The 19,898-nt window shown below is 43.3% G+C and overlaps 1 protein-coding gene and 2 non-coding genes across 3 annotated transcripts in view; 2 read left to right on the top strand and 1 right to left on the bottom strand.

Annotated features, from left to right (window-relative positions):
• The window catches only part of LOC140294513 (protein NLRC3-like), a 1,060,349-nt gene that overhangs the window by 463,940 nt on the left and 576,511 nt on the right, over positions 1–19,898 (bottom strand). The gene's annotated exons all lie outside the window — the stretch shown is intronic.
• Positions 16,561–16,633, top strand: trnak-uuu (transfer RNA lysine (anticodon UUU)). Its single transcript has one exon. It is a non-coding gene; the product is annotated as a tRNA-Lys (tRNA).
• On the top strand, positions 17,831–17,903 carry trnak-uuu (transfer RNA lysine (anticodon UUU)). Its single transcript has one exon. It is a non-coding gene; the product is annotated as a tRNA-Lys (tRNA).

Genomic DNA, 19,898 nt, shown 5'->3' on the forward strand with positions numbered 1-19,898 from the left:
GAGGGGTACCAACAATTTTGTTCGCTGATCTGTACTCCAGGTACGTCACATTTGTGACGTATCCAACTACACGATGCCGATGGAGGTCCTGTGCTGTGGGCCTTGCACAAAGTCAGCCAGGGGTGGAGAAGGTGGCACAATAGGTCGGTGGCTTACATGGGATCCTGTTATTATAACACAACTGAGCGAGGCACATCAAGCTGTGTTCCCTGCCTGAGTTCACTCAGCATCGTGTGTGCACGTGTCTTTAAAGAAGTTATTCGAACCGACCTAAAGTTACCAATTTTTCCTCCACTAACAGGCGTGGTGTGGACAAGAATGCTGTGCGTCTTCTGAAGGACCGAACCGAAGGGAACACTATGGTCCAGGTGTGGCGTCAGATACAGGAAAACCACACGGAGAAGCACCTTCAGTGCAAAGACCTGTACACCACACTCCTTATGAGCTTAGTGAAACCTGGAGGGATTGTTTCTGCAGTAGGTCACACATTTCAGGCTCCGCCTCCTCCAAGAGATCTCCCGTCTGCACGGCTCCTGCGCCACGCCTTCCTGCTGGCAGAGGCCGACAACGTGCAGGACGACAGGAGCCAGATCCTCTCCACTTTTGGCACTGTGCTAAAGATGGATTCCACCAAGAAAGTATGTAAATCAAAACGCAATCATAGATTGTGGCATACAGAACATATTTCCTATTATAAACATATTGTCATGCACTGTTAAATTATAGAAGAACAAGCAACTAAGTTGGGATCCAAACTCCAAATGTTTTTAAGTTTAGTGAAGAAGCTGTCTGGTGAGGGTCACGGCTCAGGTTCACCAGCATTGGAAATGAGTACTCCCAGATAGGGACTTTTGTGCTGACCTGTGAGGAGTCCACAGAGAAGCTGGGACCTATGTGCCGTGGAGTAATGGAGAGGTTTCGGCTGGCCAACCAACCTGTCCCCAGCATCCTGAATGTGGACCGTGGCTGTTGCCGTGCACAGGGCCCAACAGCTGTGGAGACTTTGTTCCAGTCTTGGGTGGACAGTGGAATGGTTGTGCGTCTGCACATCTTTCACTGGATTCACCGTTTCGATGCAGCCGTCCGCACAGAGTCTCACTCCAAGTACGCAGTGTTCAAGTCTGCACTTGCTGGGGCGGTGCTGGCGTACAGCCGAGCAGACATGGAGCTCCTCATCAAGGCTGTCAGAGCCAAGGACCCGACAGCTCTGAAGGCTGTGACAGATGAGGACGTCATTCGCCTTTTTATTTCCAGGGAGCAGCTGAAACATGACGTGCGACGGGTCACACAAGGGGCGCAGGAAACGTTTAGGCTCATCAACCTGGCCATTGAGGAACTGAAAGGTCCCGCGGGGCTGGATGAGAGTGGAGTCAGCCTCTTCAAGACACCTGGTATAAAGACCTGACACTAAAAGTGACAACATTAATACTAGTTGTGTGGCATAAAAAAGTCTACACAACAATCGGTTTGTGTGTCTGTACGTCATTTGTATTTGCAGCGGCCGTTGATGAGATGTGGGCGGCGCAGCGGCGACACCTGGAGTGCATCCAGGATCCTCCAGACATCTACATGTATAGGGTGGCGCGTACAACCACCATCAACAAAGTGGATGTGCCCTACTACAAATGTCTGCGTGGCAACAACAGCCTGGAAGGATTCCACAAAACTTTGCCCAACATGCTCCCAGGTACACAGGTGTAGTGTGGATATTTATAAAATGTCACACGTGTCACTGTGAGTCATCTCATGTGTTTTATTGTGATGTTCAGGTCCTATCAGGTGGAATTCTGACCGCCGCTCTGATGCAGCGTTTGGGGGAAAAGGACGGCACCACAGAATCTACTCTGCACCGCTTATCGACCGCCTCAACACCCGCTGTCTGCAGCTGTTCGGAGAGACTGTGGAGGGAAACTTCCAGGCTCCCGCTGATGTGCCCTCTAATGAGCTGCTGGGGTTGGAATACCTGTTTAGTCAGAGTACAGGAGAATCGGGCCCTTTTTCTCTCGCAGACATCGTGAATGATGGGCCGGATCCAGAGGAGGAGGTGCTTCAGCCTGGGCAGCATGATCCAGATGAGCCAGATGAGGCTTACGAGAGTGACGTGGAGACCCGTAACAATGCGCTGAGTGCTGAGCTGCCCCACATCCGGCTCTCCAGCAATGAAATTGCTAGTGTTCACCTTCCAGTCTTTGTGAGTAGCTGTTTGTTTGTTGATGTGGATGTACATTTTATTCCAGGAGTTAAAGCCGTTCAACTGCTACGTATGAGCCAGTGTTAGACGAGTTTTCAAATGTTTCCACTTTGCCAGGAGTTAAATTAGACATTAAAACAACAGTTAAACAGTAGCAAAGTATTTAAAGCTTGTGTAGAAGAAGGAAATAATCACTGAGGAAAAAGCTTAACAAGTGAATGTGGTAGTGTGCAAAGTCAACATAACGTTACAAAATCTAAAAAACTTGCAGTCACAAGAGACAGAAGCAGATGAAAAGCAAATAAGACTAGATAAATCACACCTGCAACAGGCATAACATTTGTGTGTCACTGTTTGCACAGGAGGATGTCTGCAGTCCAACTCCTCTTCCTGGCTTTCAGCAGCTGGAAAAGTTCTCCTCTCTTCTGTTGGACATTGGCCTGACAGAGGACAAGCTGTCACTCACCACCGAGCAGAGGAACAATATCCTGGAAGCCTGGAATGCCGTGGAGGAGCACGACAAGCAGCCTCAGCAGTTCAATCAGCTGTACAGGACGCACTGGGGCAACACTCTGTACTGCCGCACTAAAAGAGACGACCTTGTTGATGCTGCTGTGATACAGAAAGTAAAGATGGCCAAACGCTACGCACCAGCACAATAAAACACAAGTGCTCAGCATAACAGGCTAATGTACACACTGGTGAAACTTTTGTGGCTGCATTGTCCTCATGGGTCACGCAGCAGTCCGGAGAAGACGACCATCCTGGAGGCATACGAGCAGGTCCAGCACCGGATTTTAGTGGATGACCCTGTTCTCTGCAAAGCTGGCATTCCCCTACCTAAAATAAACGTCAAGACCGTGCGGGACTTCATCCAACACCAAGAGCGGCTCGTCAACATGAAGGCAACAATACAACCATCCACCATCACAAAGATCACCTCCATCTCAGCCACAAAGATGGTCAGCTTTCACTGTGTCCAATAACTGTAGCTTCTAAAGTGGATTTCATAGCACAGCTGCATGTCTGACAGTTCATTTGGGTGGAGAAAACATACATCACAACCCTCTGAATCTGCTTTCAGTCCGACTTGAACAGTCTCTCACAGTTTCAGACACAAAATGTGTCTTTTAGTTTGAATCTCAGCTGAAATCTACAACAACTGTAGAGTGACTCATATCATTTCACCACCTGGTGTGATAAACTTACAAAAACACCTCAAGAGCAACACCTGGGATCTTTTTGGGAGAAAAGGGGATTCTCTTCATGCTAATAGAGCTGGAAATAGCTGAATGTTTTTCTTTATTGAATCTTCAAGCACTCATAGATCAATTTGATCCCAGCAGAAGTGTCGCAGGTTTACTTGGTTGCTGTAGTTTACTGAAGCAGGACTCTAAGCTAACATCCTCCTCTCCTTCAGAACCAGGGACAGGGTTGGGTTTGGGAGGTGACATCGCTCTGTACTTTAAAGAGCAGGCTTGAATAAATCAAACTTCATTTGGTGTATGATCTACTTTTCAGAGAACTACTTTCAGAGTACTACTGTTCTTAGTAACACAGGAGACAGGATGGTGAATGAAGAATTGCAGCAAACATTCTTCACAGAGCTTGTGTGGACGAGGGAAGATGATATTTACTGTTGAGGTCAATGGAGACGGCTCTTGAGTTCGATGTCATGGAAACATTCCTTCAAACACCCGACTGATTCATTATGAAACTGCTGCCTGTGCAACAGTCAGAGCAAAGGGTTCAGTGGAATAGCTCAGACTGTTTGGTGAATGTTTTAAACGTCAGATGTTCTGGGATCAAAACTTATGAGTCAGTGAAGTTTCAGCTCCAACACTAAAAATACAAATTGAAAAGCACTCCAAAAACATCTTCAAGTGGGAAGGTGGCTTGGTGAGTTTAACAGAGACCATAACTTGCCAGTGGTGCAACAGCTGGTTCAAATCCTGCCCGTTATCTTCAGGATAACTTTACATTGAATGGAACAAAAAGATTTCAATACCAAAGTGGAATGAATGAATGAATAAATGTCCCACAAACTATCCATCCTTCCATTTGCTTTACATGGTTTCAGGGGGACTGGAGCCTATCTGTCACAGAAACTCATCAACATTTGAATCCAATAACAAGTCTGAAACTAAATGAAAAACTGCAGCCCCAAATGAATGTTGACATGATATAGGCTATGTCAAATCCAAAAGCAGTCCCTGTTTGGCTGTTTGGAACTTCTTTCTCAGGACAAAGATAAATGTATGAGGATCAAAGCCAACAATGACCTGGGACATCTCAGCAGATCCAGGATCAGCAACATGGAGACTGAAAGCCAAGAACAAACAGAGGTCAACATAACAAACTGTTTAACAATGACAATGATGTAGAAGATATACAAATAAATGCATGTGTATATATGACTCTACTGTGAATTTACACCCTCTTTTCTATTATAAACAGGAGGGAAATGTCATGAAGTTATACTATGACAAAAAGCAAGTACCATGTGTGAGATGCTGCAGGGTCAAGAGACACTGTGTGCTGAGAGTCCTCCTATCTATCTTATTTTAACTTCAGTCTAATCCTTGTTTGACTGAATGTCGCATAACCTTGTGTGGCCAGTGATCTCATAGGATGGATGGATGACTTCATTAATCCCTTTGGGAGGTTGCTTCTGGGAAATTGAAATCTCCATCTCACTCAGGCTCAGCACTGTTATACACAGAAATGTACAGAATAAACAAAGTGGAAACTAAATAACGATAGTATCATTGTTTTGTTTATTTTAACTCAGACAAATCTGTGTCAGCTTCTTGATATGTCATGCAGACTCCTTGCTGTGAGAATAAATGTTTGGTATTAATTGTCTCCAGCGACTCTGAGCCTCATTTTGAGAGAAATTTCTTGACACCAACACAACAAACATTTGACATAGTTTCACAGCTTGAAGTTGAGCCTCATGCCCTTTTAGTGTTGGAACAGCCTTAACTTTCAGCTTTAGTCATGACAATCAAACAGCTGTCTGGAAAGTACAGGGAACCACTCCAAACCGTTTTCAGACTGCGTTAAAAATGTTTATGTCTTTGGGAAAGATTAGCACAAAGATTAGAACCAAACACACATTTTTTTTAAATATCTCTGTAGCAAGAACATGAAACCCATGAGAAATGTTGACATCTAACCTTTAATAAAATGCAGAACAATGAAATAGAAACAAGTGTAAAGCTAGACTTTACATCAAACTGAAATGATATATTGCTTCGAAAGATGTATGTTTACAAACATACCCACAGCTGGTGCACAGCTACTTTGTGAATTTTAACTTTAAACAAAACATATATGTTCAGTATAATAGAATAAAACATGTATATACTTTCAAACAGATTGCATATTCAATTCAATTCAGTTTTATTCATATAGCGCCAAATTAAAACAATGTCATCTCAAGGCACTGATATTGTTCTGTATATCAACTCACAACTGATGCTATATTTATCTTGAACGGTGGGAGATCTGTCCATAGTTCCCAACTATCCCAACAAATTATAAAGCATATTCAATGATTCTTCAAACATGTGCTACCCACAGAACATTCAGAACAAAAGTCCTGACAAGAGAAGGTGGTAATCCCGAAAGAAGATTTTTAATCTAAACAGGGGAAATTCTTCTGATTGGTAGTTCCTGTTGCTGCTCCCAGGGGAATGTTTTCTTATCTGCCGTAAAATATATTGTTGATTTAAAACAATAATTTATCCGCAGTGTGAGTACGTTGGTGTGTCTTTAAACTAGATGATTGAGTGAAAGCTGCTCCACACTGACGACAGCTGTATGGTTTCTCTCCTGTGTGAATGCGTTGGTGTCTCTTAAGATTGGATGATGTAGTAAAGACTGCCCCACACTGACCACAGCTGTAAGGTTTCTCTCCCGTGTGAATATGTTGGTGTGTCTTAAGACCGGAAGATGTAGTGAAAGCTGCTCCACACTGACCACAGCTGTATGGTTTCTCTCCTGTGTGAATACGTTGGTGTTTTTTAAGATCGGAAGATGTAGTGAAAGCTGCCCCACACTGACCACAACTGTAAGGTTTCTCTCCTGTGTGAATACGTTGGTGTTGCTTAAGAACGAAAGATGTAGTGAATGCTGCTCCACACTGACTACAGCTGTAAGGTTTCTCTCCTGTGTGAATACGTTGGTGTGTTTTTAGACTAGATATTACAGTGAAAGCTGCCCCACACTGACTACAGCTGTAAGGTTTCTCTCCTGCGTGAATACGTTGGTGTGTCTTTAAACTAGATGATTGAGTGAAAGCTGCGCCACACTGACCACAGCTGTATGGTTTCTCTCCATTGTGAATACGTTGGTGTGTCTTAAAACCAGAAGATGTAGTGAACGCTGCTCCACACTGGCTACAGCTGTAAGGTTTCTCTCCTGTGTGAATACGTTGGTGTCTCTTTAGACTAGATGATTGACTGAAAGCTGCTCCACACTGACGACAGCTGTATGGTTTCTCTCCTGTGTGAATACGTTGGTGTTTCTTAAAATGGGAAGATGTAGTGAAAGCTGCCCCACACTGACCACAGCTATATGGTTTCTTTCCAGTGTGAAGCCTCTGATGATACCTCCGATGTGATGATCTTTTGAAAACTTTCCCACAGTGTTTACAGGAATGACATCTGGATCCCTCTTGGGCTATATGTTTCTGCAATCACAGAAAGGAAGAAGGATTAGATCCTTTTGAAGTTCACACAAAAGATTTCTCTAAGCTAACCAACATATTCTAACTGGATGTGTATAGACCGAGCCACAGGTCTCAATATCTCAGATCAAACATGAATGCTGAGAGTGTGTTTATAAGTGCCCTCAGCTGTCAGCACTGTGCTCTGATGTGTTCTGCACACGTTCAGGTTTTTGAGTAGTAAACTCTTGCTTTTTGATCTTTCACTAATTATTTTTTGTCATGATGAAATTCTGAAAAGGAACTCTTGCTACAATATTTCTAAATGATAGAAGGAAGCACAGTCTTGTCCAAGTTGTTCAATTAAACAACTTGTAGAGGTTGGACTGAAAAAGGTTGACCACTGGTTTAAATTAATGAAAGTAACAGTGGTGGTAATACATGACATTCTTGACACTAACCCTTTGTTCCAGCTTACAACCGAGAGGTCTGCAGCCATTGAGCTCAACAGCTGTCAGGGAAACAGTTTTAACTCAACCTTAGTTTCTCTCTAAAACAACTCTTTACCCTGAGGTAGAGAGAGCTACAAACCTGTCATCTAACCATTAAAGACCCAGAAGGATTACCACCACCAGGTTTAATTCATGTAATCCAGAGACTTTAAACACAAATAATGAATATAAGCTCCTGAACCTCTCAAATCTGAAGACTGAGAGCCAGAAAATGCCCCACAACAACAATCTGGCCACTGAGTTTCTTCCAGCAGATCATTCAGCCTGCAGCACATTTTCAGTCTAAGCACATCTGTATCAGAGAGAGGAGATGAAACCAAGAAACACTATTTCCACATTCGAAGTGGTACTAGCTATTCAAATAATATAATTTTACAGTGGGAGAAAGTTGAGCAGAATCAAGTTCAAGTTATTGTTGGTGTGGCCCTCTGACATATTTCTCATGTGGCCCCTTGTAAAAATGAATTTCCCACCCCTGGTCTAAGCACATTTGTATCAGTGAGAGGAGATGCAACCAGGAAACACTTTGCTAACACCTTTTCAACATTTCATGGAAAAGCAGAACAAGCGGACGATACACAGAGCCTCGACACTCGTCCTCGTGTCTTTAATGTCCTCCACACTGACCTGTAGCCCGGTGGAACCAGAGGATGAACCAGCTCTGTTCTTGGAGGAGGGGTTTGGATCCTGGTTCTGCCGCTCCATTCTGGTCCTGGTCCTCCGACTGATGGACTCTGTCTGCAACTGTCAGTACATACAATAAGATCCAGCTGTGGCATGCAGCATGTTAAACCACACCCACTTTTCTTCTTCTCTTGATAACCTTTCTGGACAGTTTTTAACAATCTAGTCACATTTCATTAAACTTATTACTGTGGTTTTTATTTAAATCCCTGAGAACTTTAAAATGGTTCTTAAAAGACCCACTAAGGTCACAGTTCAAAATATTTAGAGCTTTTTGATCAAATTCAGAAAAAATTTAATAATATACTCTGTAGAATGACACCCACTGTGTGAAATATTCCATGAATCTCAGTCAGTGTAACACGATCAACTTAAATCCTTTTACTACATTAAGACAATTATACTGTTTGAGGAAAGGGTCCCAATATCATCCCAAAGACTGAAGTTCAGATTTTCTCTATTTCTAAATTTGTTCTCATTTCCAGAAGCTATGGATCCAGAAAAGTAACAGAGTAATCTGAGATTTGTCACAGGTTAAACTCTGAAGCCCACGGTTCAGCACTCAGGGAGCTTCAGTCTGGGCTGAGGCTTGAAACTGAGAAGATGTGATGGTTCAGGGGGGAATGATCTAGTTCTGTGTGGCTAACAGCACGTCAGCAGGAGCTGTCTGACTGATCTGAGACACTCTGAAGAACAACATGAAGTGGACCATTCTGAGGCTGTCATTTAAATATAAAGGAGTGTTTTTCTGGCATCAGAAGTGCTCGTCCAGTGATTCATTCCAGAAAGCTACTTTAGTGAAACCTAAAGTTTGAGATGAAGGAAACTCTCAGACCCTTAAAACTCTGAAATGTTTTTCAAACCAAATAACCTACAGTCTCCTTTATATTGATTCTGAAATTATCTTAACTGGTAAACTTGTGTGTCAATCAGTAAAAAGTGATCTTGTGTTGTGGTCAGATCAGAGTATCAGCTCCTAAAAGTTACACAGATCCTCCTAATAAAGATAATTTTAGCTCCATTTTAACTCCAGATGTGGGCAGGTGGACTTTATGAGTAAAGACATGTACAACCTTTTTATCATGTGGTCATTCCTCGTTGATTCGTGGATAAAAGAAAATGATGGATTTGTAAAGGATACTGAATAAAGAAGCTTTCATGAGACACTTCTGAAGAGGACAGTCAGACTGTCTTTTAATGGGCTTCTGAGTGTAAATCTGAGAAATCAGACACTGATACTGAACTGTATATTTCTACTGCTCCTGTGATACTTTCCTGGATCACTGACAAATCTATATTATAATGCTATGACTCCTCTTCAAACAACATAAACTCTTAATGTAATTAAAGTATTTATAGTGATCATAATTAAATCCCATTTAAAAATATAATCATGAACTATGGCATAATGTGTACATTAAACACATCAAATCACATGTTCTTTTTCCACATTTTTATCAAAAAGCCCAATGATACCCAGATAAGGCCGGAACGAACAATTCTATATTTTACATTGATCATCAAGTTTTTTAAATGACAAAAGATTTCAGCAAAACTACAGAAAGAAGTTTAGCAAACTGCAGCTTTAGTGGAAAATGTGTCAAAAACTGTTCAAAAAGGTTAGAAAAGAGTAACAAAAGGGCCCAGAAGTATGTTTAACACACAGGTAGAAGGATAAAGCTCCATTTTATTTGTCCATCTGGCCGGCTTATTGAAATCGATAGTTGAGGTTGTGTATCTGCTTTCTGCTTTGGGTACAACGGTTTGCGGATTAGCATTAGCATTAGCATTAGCATTAGCAGGACATGCTAACTGTGAATAGCAGCCAGGTTATTTGAACTTTTTTACTTTAGTACATGTTCTGACTGCCCGTGTCCAGGTGCAGGAATCAAACCAATGATACAAAGCACTTTGAAGACATTTCTGCAAATGTTTGACCGCTACATGTATTCTTTTCTGGACTCACCTGCATGCAGCTTCCTGTAGTGATGTTCTGAAATGTGCCCAGATTTCGAAGCGTGTGTGGAGTAATGGAGGAGACGGCTTGCTTCCTTTAAGGGAGGAGCCGAAAATGATGACGTCCGAAGCCTAGAAGCTGCGGCTGCGCACCGGTCTGTAGCCCCACAGAGTGCAGGGATGAACGGCTCCTCTCCTTGTCCTTCTCCCTCTATGATAAACTGTAAGTCACGTATAATGGGCCTGTGACCAAAATGAGTGAGAAATCTGCTCATTCTTTATTTTGAAAGGATAAAAAAGGGGAAACCCCTCTGAATCTCCAGGTTTACTGTAGGACCAAACATGTGTTTCAGTGTCAGATGTTGGGAATTTGTTTGACTTGTGTAAATCGCTCAGGAAGCATGACAATAGCCAACCAGCTGGGAAATGCTTGCTATCCAAATCTTGCATCCTTCTCTGGGTTCCCTTGTTCATGTTGTAACTTCTCTTCATTTGAAGGTGACTCAAATATAAACACAGATTATCCCAACATTTCACACACATGGACTTTAAGAAAATGTGTTCATTGTCAGAGCTTCTTGTGCCATGATAGTTAATGTTAATGTCATTTTTTCAGTTCCCTCAAGTACTTCAAACACAGTCGGACTTTGGTCACTTTTTGGGGTCTAAGTTGTTTTCCAATGTGCAATTTTATTGTCAAAAGTATTTTTAAACCTCTGATTTTTTTTAAAAAGAAATCTGTGACGATTTAAGTTTTGATTCATGTCTTGTCTCGTCATTTCCTGTTTTATTTTGAAATCACTAACGTCCCTCTCCTTTCAGGTACCTTGCCCTTCCTCCTGTGTCTGCGTCTGATTGTCTTCCCTGATTCCAAAGTGTTTCCAGCTGTTCTCCTTGGCTCCTCTTGTGCTCTAATAGTCTGTGTCTCCCTTGTCTTGTGCCAGTGTGTTGTTTCCACCATGAGCCTCACCCTCGCCTCTTTGTTCCACAGCCACAGCTTCCTTCAGCCTGCAGTCGAGCGTATCCTTTGTTGTAATGTATTCTTTATCCGTAGCTTTAGTTTTATTACGCTCAGTTTCACAGCCTGGTTTTGTTCCTCTGTGTTTTTTGGAGTGATCTTTGTTGTAATCTTTTAATCATCTCCGTTAGCGGAGCTTTTGCTTGGTTAATTGTTTTAGTTTCATAGCCCTCCGTTAGTGGAGTGATTTTGTGTTTTGCTCTTGGAGGATCTTTGCGCCGCCGTTATAGGTGTGCTGATAGATAACTGTTAAGGTTTCATAGTGCCTCTGTTTTTGAGAGAGCTTCTTTTGTTTGAGTCCGCCTCGTTAGGAGAGCTGCGAGTTTCTTATCTTTAATAGCTCTTTGTTTTCCTCCTGGAGTGGAGAGGCTTTTGGTTTGATTATTTTCACAGCTGCACTCTCCTCCTCCATAGTTATTGAGGAGAGTGCTCAGGAGTTTCACAGCCCCTTTCTTTGCTCTGTGAGCAGATCATCAACCTGTTGTTTATATGAATAAACAGTCTAGACTTTTTATTTTGTCTAAATTTAAGTTTTAGACTAATCGACGAGCAAATTGTTGGTCAGGAACATCCCTCGTGGGTCCAACTCGCCTCAGCTGAACTCAGATGGATCGTCCCAAGAAATCTACAGTACATCCGATGTGATAGAAGTACAGCCTACAACCCCTGTAGAGCTTCTGTTGCTGCTCTCTGTCACAGCTGTGGATTGTTTCTCCAGTCAGTAACTTGTTTGCTGCTCTGTCAGATAATGCAGCGACACGTGTTTCCTACAGACTGTCACAGACATTTTTGTGCTGTAGCTTTTGAATGCTGCTTTATCGACAGCTTAATTTAACTTAAAGCAGCACTTTGCTGCTTGTTTCCTCCTCTCTCCCCCTGCTTTTTCTGCCTGTGCTTTTATAAAAGTGCTGCTCTGTTCTGTTAATAAACCCTTTCAGTTTACAGCCTCTGAGGCTGTTTTTACTTCTCAGAGCATCCTGAAAAGGATCATGAGGCCGATGCCAGATAGTGAGGATGAGCACAGCAGCCTGGAGGAGACGTGCAGCTCAGGCTTTCTGAGAGACCACACTGAAAATGCTCAGATTGTAAATGTTCTCTCAGAGAAACAGACCTGAACAATGTTCATCTCCTAAAGCTGCTGCTGATTCTTCACACTGACTCCATATTTCTGAAACCTGGTGGTGGAAAATCTACCCGGTAACATGATGGAAACATTGTGTTATTTTACCGCAGAAAGACCAGTTTCTTTTTACAGGTGAAGCAGAGATTCTTTGATCTTTGGGTAAACTTGAGAAAGTTCTGCTGTTCAGCATCTTATTGGCAGCTTTAAATACTTCTGACTGTGTCTCTGTGGGCTCCTCTCAGGAACTGCACCACCTCCTGAAGCTGTGGACAGGTTGGAGTATACCTCCCCAGCACCTGTATGCAGGAGTTCCTCCTGAAATGACCACGCCTGTAGCCTCAGCCTGCAGGACCTGCTGAAACTGCCTCTGAAGAGCCAAAGCTAGCAGACATTCAGAGAAAAGCTCCAAGCGTCTGTTAGAAGTACAGACTTTGGCTTTGGAATGATCTGATGTGAATAATGTGAGAAACTGAGCGTCTTTAAGTTGAACATTTCAAAGTTGGAGCAGTTAGTCTGTTCCTCTGTTTCATGCTGCTCATTGAAGGCTGTGGAGCAGTGAGCCATGTTAAGGCTTTACCTCATTAACTGGAAGTGTGTGAGGTTGGTAACAGTTCAGGAGAACTGAGAACAAACATTTCAATCTGAAGTTTTATTTACAAATGTTAAAGTTTGGTTAATAAAGACGATTGAACATGAAGTGTTTGGTGCACTTTTCCATCCAGCAGTGTGTGAACGTTGGTGAACTCGTCCAGTTCTGCTGTGGCTGCATCAGCTGCTGTGGTGCGGCTGCATAGATGTGGAGTGCATCCATGAAGGGAACATCGGGGTCAGGTGACCTGGCCATGTTCTCGCTCAGGTGTCCTTCAAGCGGCACTTGGGCTCCTTCAACTCGGTCCGTTTCACCTCCAAGGTCATCAGAGCCGTGTGGTCCATCCCAGTCAGTCCCACAGTCTGCCTCCACCTGAACACAAATAAAACACCATCAGAGTTTTAAGCTTATTCAATATTTTGTAGGCTTTCTGGAGACTTAAACAAAAGCTTTGGCATCTTCAGATGTTTCACTGAAACATTTTCAGTTGCAGTTTTAAACTGAAGCTATGAAATCAGTTCTCCTCAGTATAAATATTAAGTTCTGTAATCTAGCCAAATCATTTTAGGCCTTTTAAATGTATCATTTAAATAATGGCTCCTGATATGATGCACTCAGCTGTTTTAACACACCTGATCAGGATCCTGAAGGTGTCTGAATGATGTCCAAAGCTGGTGGGGAGACTGGCTGCCTGCTGCTCTCAGGCCGTGAAGGTTCCAAGCATCCATGAAGAAGGAAAGTTGCCTCTGCAGCTGAGGCAGAAAAGCCCAGTGGAGAGCAAAGAGATGACTTATCATCAGGGGTCAAAAGCCCTTCTCTCTCCAGGCTGAGAAACAGAGTATGGAATGGGTCAAGGACTGGAATGGAAACATCTGTCCATCAGCGTTCTATCCTGGAAGAACAAGAGACATGATTCAGAAACATTCCAAGCAGGAAGAGAAGATGTTTCTGCTCTGAATTAGAACTTCCAGCTGCTGGATGTTATGACTCTACAATGAGGAAACTGATGCTCATAAGTTCAGTGATGGCTTTAGAAATGTGTGTCCAGCCTAATCTGGTCTTGGTGGAGCACTCGCCTGAAAAACTAAGTCTGAAACTGTTTGATGCTGCTGCAAATACAAACAGTTCCATCACAAGAAATAAGAAGAAGGAAAACATGTCTGAAGATCTTTCCCCCTCAAATATACTTTACATTTAGGAAATATGAAAAAACAACAGGCTCTGAAGCAGATGACAGATGTCATTCATGCTTTGTTCAGTGTTTTCTGTCAGTAATGGAGGACAAAGCAGAGTTTGTGAATGAGGCCAGTGAGAGTCCTGCAGAGGAACAGCAGGATGAACGTTGGGGAATAATAACACTCGTTATGTGCTCTCCTGCAGAGCTTTTCTCATAATACATCGCTATGGAAACCTCACCGTTGGATACGGACACTCCTTCCAGGAACGTGTGAGTCTGGGTTCTCTCCTCGCTGTTCCACCATGAAATGGGCGACCTCAGTATTCTCAGCAGCCTGTCAGAGCGCACAGCTGATGGCAAACCAGACGTGTTGATGGCACCAAGGAAGCTCTCCAGCACTGGAGATGCTCCATTGTTTGTTGCAGCAGACAGATGAACAGTTAAACGGCTGAAGCATCTATTCCAGCGTGAAGGACAAAGAAAAAGAAGATATAATGCATCAGATCTAAATCTGAAGAAGGTTCATTCACAGCTTCTTTGACACAAAGCAGAGAGACTGCACTGATGCAGCTTACAGAGGACTTTCACATAAGGATCCACTTTATATCAGACTCACTTTGCAGCAGCAGTCTCCTGGCATGAAGGAATGATTTCATCATTCTGTGTCCTGTGTTTGGGGGACTTAGTTGGATTTCTGCAAAGACGGCATCCAGCTCTGCGTCACTCAGTCAGAACAACATGTCCGCCCTAAACCCCAGGAACTCCACCCGGGGAGTCTTAGGGTCGCTCAGGTTAGAATTCCACACTAAGACAGACGTGATTTCATGTAGATCTCATGGACAGACATCGCTGCCAAACATTCCCACAATGCACTTGGGCCTAACAGGTCTGGCAGTGTTTCCCAGCAGTGGATCCACTGACCTGTATGAACTGCCTTTCTGAGCTAAAATCATCAACTGGTTCACAGCTACGAGCCCTTAACTCACTGAACAAACTACAGCTGCAGCAGTGTTGTTCAGGCTGTTCACAGCAGAGTTAAACTGCAGTTTAACTCACTGATGACAAGGTCTTCTCCTCCTGCCTGATCCCATGAAGATAAACTCCTCTGACACACTGATCCACCTCCACACCTTCAGCACCACATTCACTGAAGAACCTCTGCATCCTGCACTCTGCTCAATTAATTCCTCTGTATCTTTATAGAAAGTGTCTTTCTGTCTGAGAAACACTCACTGTTGAGCAGAAAGTTCACTCTGCACATACCTGCCTCTTTCATTCAGAAACACATTTTCAGCTTCATGGATTCATGGAGGGATGCACAGATATATCGTCCTAACATCGGTATCAGCCAATATTCAGCTTGTTATCTGCAATCGAGGAATCAGCAGAAAGGATAACATGAACCGATGGCATTGACTGATGTTGAGCTGGTGTTGCAGGAGCTTTGCCCTGAAACTGACCGGCTTGGCCTACAGTTGCAGATTCAGCAAATATCCAGTAGATGGAAGCTTAATTCCACAGCAGGCAATCTATTCTTCACAAGAACATTTTGTTTGGGTATACAAGTACTGAAGTAATTGAGTAGGTAAGAGTTTAACTTTTGAAACTGTGACTCCATTCTTCACCATGGGCTGGGACTCCTGCCCCTGGAAATCTCCTTGACGACACCTCCTCCTGAATCTGATGAATAGCACCAGAAGTCATCTGGGACGACCTGGTTTGGCACCTCCTTCCACCACAGGTGGAACTGCCTCGGCCGCCGGATTAGTGGTACAATGTTCAAGGAACTTAGCTTTCAGAGCAGGACCCAGACCAGCGAAGAAGCGTCGAAACTTCTTCTCTCTTTGTGCCAAATCTCCATAGTCTGGAAATGCCTCCACGACCAGCAAAAACGCAGACTTGCTCAAACAGGTTGGAGGAATCCTCGCGAGCTCACCGTAGTAGTCGCCGCCATCTCCCGTCCCTCCAGCCAAGGTAATTCTGGCTTCCGTCACCAGCAAAAGGAGCGGGTAGATCCACCAAACAGAGACCAACTGAACTTGACAGGGTCATGTCTCCACGCCGCGTCATGCTAACTTAGCCTCGCGCTAACTCACACAGCAAGCTAACTTCCATGGACCGGCAAAAGTCTAAACATATAAAAACATCACCTCTGCCACCAATGTAAGCGAGCTTGCTGGGTTCATTCAACTTAACACTTTAAAATAAAAACATTAATGGAGACTGGATACAGAGTTTAACTTTCAGAACCTGCCGCCCCCGTTTTATTACTTCTACTCCCTCTCTGTACTTACTGCCTACAATACGACAACTCTAGCCAATGTGAGAGGACTCTTCACCAAAAAGCCAAGACAACGTTTCTGACAGTTGAATCGTACTGGAGTCCGCTGAAGTCCAACAATGGTAACTGGGATCAAGCACCAAAAATACAAGAGCGAGAGACGTTCATTGGAGCTCCAAACGTGTCTGATGGACGACTGTTTGGTGTCTCAGGTACCAAAGATGCTTGAATTAGAAACTGAAGGCCAAACTACACACTGTTAGGTTTAAGCTTTAACATTCGTATCAGCCAATAAACCAGTCGGGTTGTGTGTTTTTATAAAAACTGTCATTTAAACTGTGATCTGTCACATTCAGAGCCTGGGTAGCTCAGTCGGTAGAGCATCAGACTTTTAATCTGAGGGTCCAGGGTTCCAGTCCCTGTTCAGGCGATACTACCTTTGAATATGTCATGGTTACTATCATTGCATTATCTTATACTTCTATGAATGCAGAGAACAACTCTACACTGGTCACTTTAAAGCCAATAGGTGCATTTGGACAGAGAGTTCTAAGAACTGTACACCTCCAATTTAACTATAAGAACTGCCCTTCCCCAGTGGAACTGTTTCATTTTCGATTCGCACATGAGTCGGGAACCTTGATCGGGACTGATGTGACGCAGCCGTCAGCGACAGATGTGTTACTTTAGCGCCACACTCAACAACAAAACAAAACCCGCGAGGAGGCCACCGTGTTTATGGTCTGCATGACGGTGATATTAATCATTGACGATCACATCAGGCGTCTAAGATGGAGGCTGGAAGAGCGCACAGCGAGAGTCAGGAGATGAAGAATCCAGCAGCGGGCGATACTTCTTCATTTCATGAAGGAGAGAAGAGCGCCGCAGGCAAAGGAGACAACGTCTAAGTTTAACTTATTAAACAGGCGCCGGTTGTGTCCGTGTTGTATGAGTAAATATTTCAGACAAGGGGCGGAGCTACCAGCCACCAAACACCTACATCATATGTGTTCCTGTTGAACCCAGAAAAGACCTCGGAGAAGGAGCTAAAATGGTTCTAGGAACTGAAGGCCGTGGTCCATAGTTCCTCTATGTCCGAATGCACGAAAAAACGGCCCTATTCCTGAACAGGTTCCAAGAACTGCAAAAGGTTCCTACAGTGGGAATGCTTCTTTGCTCCACTTCTGCTACTCTTAAAACATACGTTAAAGACAGCAAGGGTTATGATCTTCTTCGTTGTGTATGACGAGTTTTCTCAAAGACAATGAAAACACTTCCTCGTAGACATATTCACCGTTCTGAACAGCCAATGTGAGAGGACTCTTCACCAAAAAGCCAAGACAACGTTTCTGACAGTTGAATCGTACTGGAGTCCGCTGGAGTCCAACAATGGTAACTGGGATCAAGCACCAAAAATACAAGAGCGAGAGACGTTCATTGGAGCTCCAAACGTGTCTGATGGACGACTGTTTGGTGTCTAAGGTCCCAAAGATGCTTAAATTAGAAACTGAAGGCCAAACTACACACTGTTAGGTTTAAGCTTTAACATTCGTATCAGCCAATAAACCAGTCGGGTTGTGTGTTTTTATAAAAACTGTCATTTAAACTGTGATCTGTCACATTCAGAGCCTGGGTAGCTCAGTCGGTAGAGCATCAGACTTTTAATCTGAGGGTCCAGGGTTCCAGTCCCTGTTCAGGCGATACTGCCTTTGAATATGTCATGGTTACTATCATTGCATTATCCTACACTTCGGGATTGATGTGACGCAACAGACATGTAACTCTAGCGCCACTCAACAACAAAGCCCTTGAAAAGTAAGGAGAGAAGAAAACAAAACAACACCACCAAGAAGCTAACATGGAGAGCGAGGAGGCCACCGTGTTTACGGTCTGCATGACGGTGATATTAATCATGGACGATCACATCAGGCGTCTAAGATGGAGGCTGGAAGAGCGCACAGCGAGAGTCAGGAGATGAAGAATCGAGCAGCAGGCGATACTTCTTCATTTCATGAAGACAAGAAGGAGAGCAGAGCGCCGCGGACAAAGGAGACGACGTTAATAAGTTTAACTTATTAAACAGGTGCCGGTTGTGTCCGTGTTGCATGAGTAAACATTTCAGACAAGGGGCGGAGCTACCAGCCACCAAACACCTACATCATGTTCCTGTGGAACCCAGAAAAGACCTCGGAGAAGGAGCTAAAATGGTTCTAGGAACTGAGTGCTGTGGTCCCTGGTTCCTGTATGTCCGAATGCACGAAAAAACGGCCCTATTTCTGAAAAGGTTATAGGAACTGCAAAAGGTTCCTACAGTGGGAATGCACCTAATGTGTTCTTTGCTCCACTTCTGCTACTCTTAAAACATACGTTAAAGACAGCAAGGGTTATGATCTTCTTCGTTGTGTATGACGAGGTTTCTCAAAGACAATGAAAACACTTCCTCATAGACATATTCGCTGTTCTGAACAGCCAATCAGAGCGGACTCACCAATAGACAAGACAACGTTTCTGACAGATACTACCTCTGAATATGTCATGGTTACTATCATCTTACACTTCTATGAATGCACCGTCAGGTAGACTGATCACTATTAGTTTAGTACAAGTGCGTTTACTTCATTCAATTTTGTTTCCCCACGCTTCTCCTGAGCAACGACTGTTGCAGTGGGTGATTTGTGGATGCACCACACCCACCATCTGTATCTAACAAACATCCTAGAAAAGTCTTGATGTTCTGCTGCACAGTTTGTGAAGCAAGAACGTCCAGATTTTTTAAAATGAAAGAGGACGCGTTTTCTTTTTCACATGAATGCAATGCAATTACAGGAAGAACCAGAGGAAACCAAAGCAACTGGGTGTAGCAGAGCATGATGTCTTCAGAGGATGCTTAGTATGATTATTCCCCCGGCTTTAACACAGAGATTGTTTATCACCTGGCGTGGCTGTAGCTCAGGTGGAATCAGCAATCAGGAGGTCAGTGGTTCAACTCCAGCTTCCCGACACTGAATCCCCAATGTATCCATCAGTGTATGAATGGACTAACCCAGTGTTGGAATGCATGTAGTTATGTGTAGACTTAAGATGTGCTGTGTGAGTGCATGTAGTGTTAGAAGCACTTTGAGTGGTCAGTTAGACAAGAAAAGCACTATACAAGTCCATTTACCCACATGAGCTGAAGCAACTCATGAAGTTAAGAAGGCATTTCACTTCAAAGACAGATCACAACATGAACTGGTGTACAGCGCAGAGCCATTATTTATCTTGCATCTTCTAAAAAGTCAGGCAAATCTCTTCCTCTGCAGATGTAACTCGACATTTAAACGTCTGAAGGCTGGTGCAAAAAAATATAAAATAAAATGTCAATCAAGTTTATCAAATCAATTCACAATTTTAATCGTACAATCCAAAGCGCTCTGCTAATCAATACAAACAGTTTAACAATGCCTTTACAAGTTTGCAAGCGTTTTCATGACGATTATCTTCCAATCGAGGATATTTCCCTTAAAAAAATGGCAAATACATCACAACTATTTTCATTAACTGACTTAAAAACATCACGCCTCAGTTACAGTTTACATCAGTTCCATTTTTACACCCACCCCTCATATGTGAATGAATTACCATACAATCTATGATCAGAAGAAGTCGAAGTAAGTTCCTCATTATTGTCCCATTATTCAGAACAATATTATTCA

Source organism: Leuresthes tenuis, unplaced genomic scaffold (assembly GCF_036924035.1).
Source record: "Leuresthes tenuis unplaced genomic scaffold, fLeuTen1.0.hap1 SCAF_1, whole genome shotgun sequence".
Lineage (NCBI taxonomy): Eukaryota > Metazoa > Chordata > Actinopteri > Atheriniformes > Atherinopsidae > Leuresthes > Leuresthes tenuis.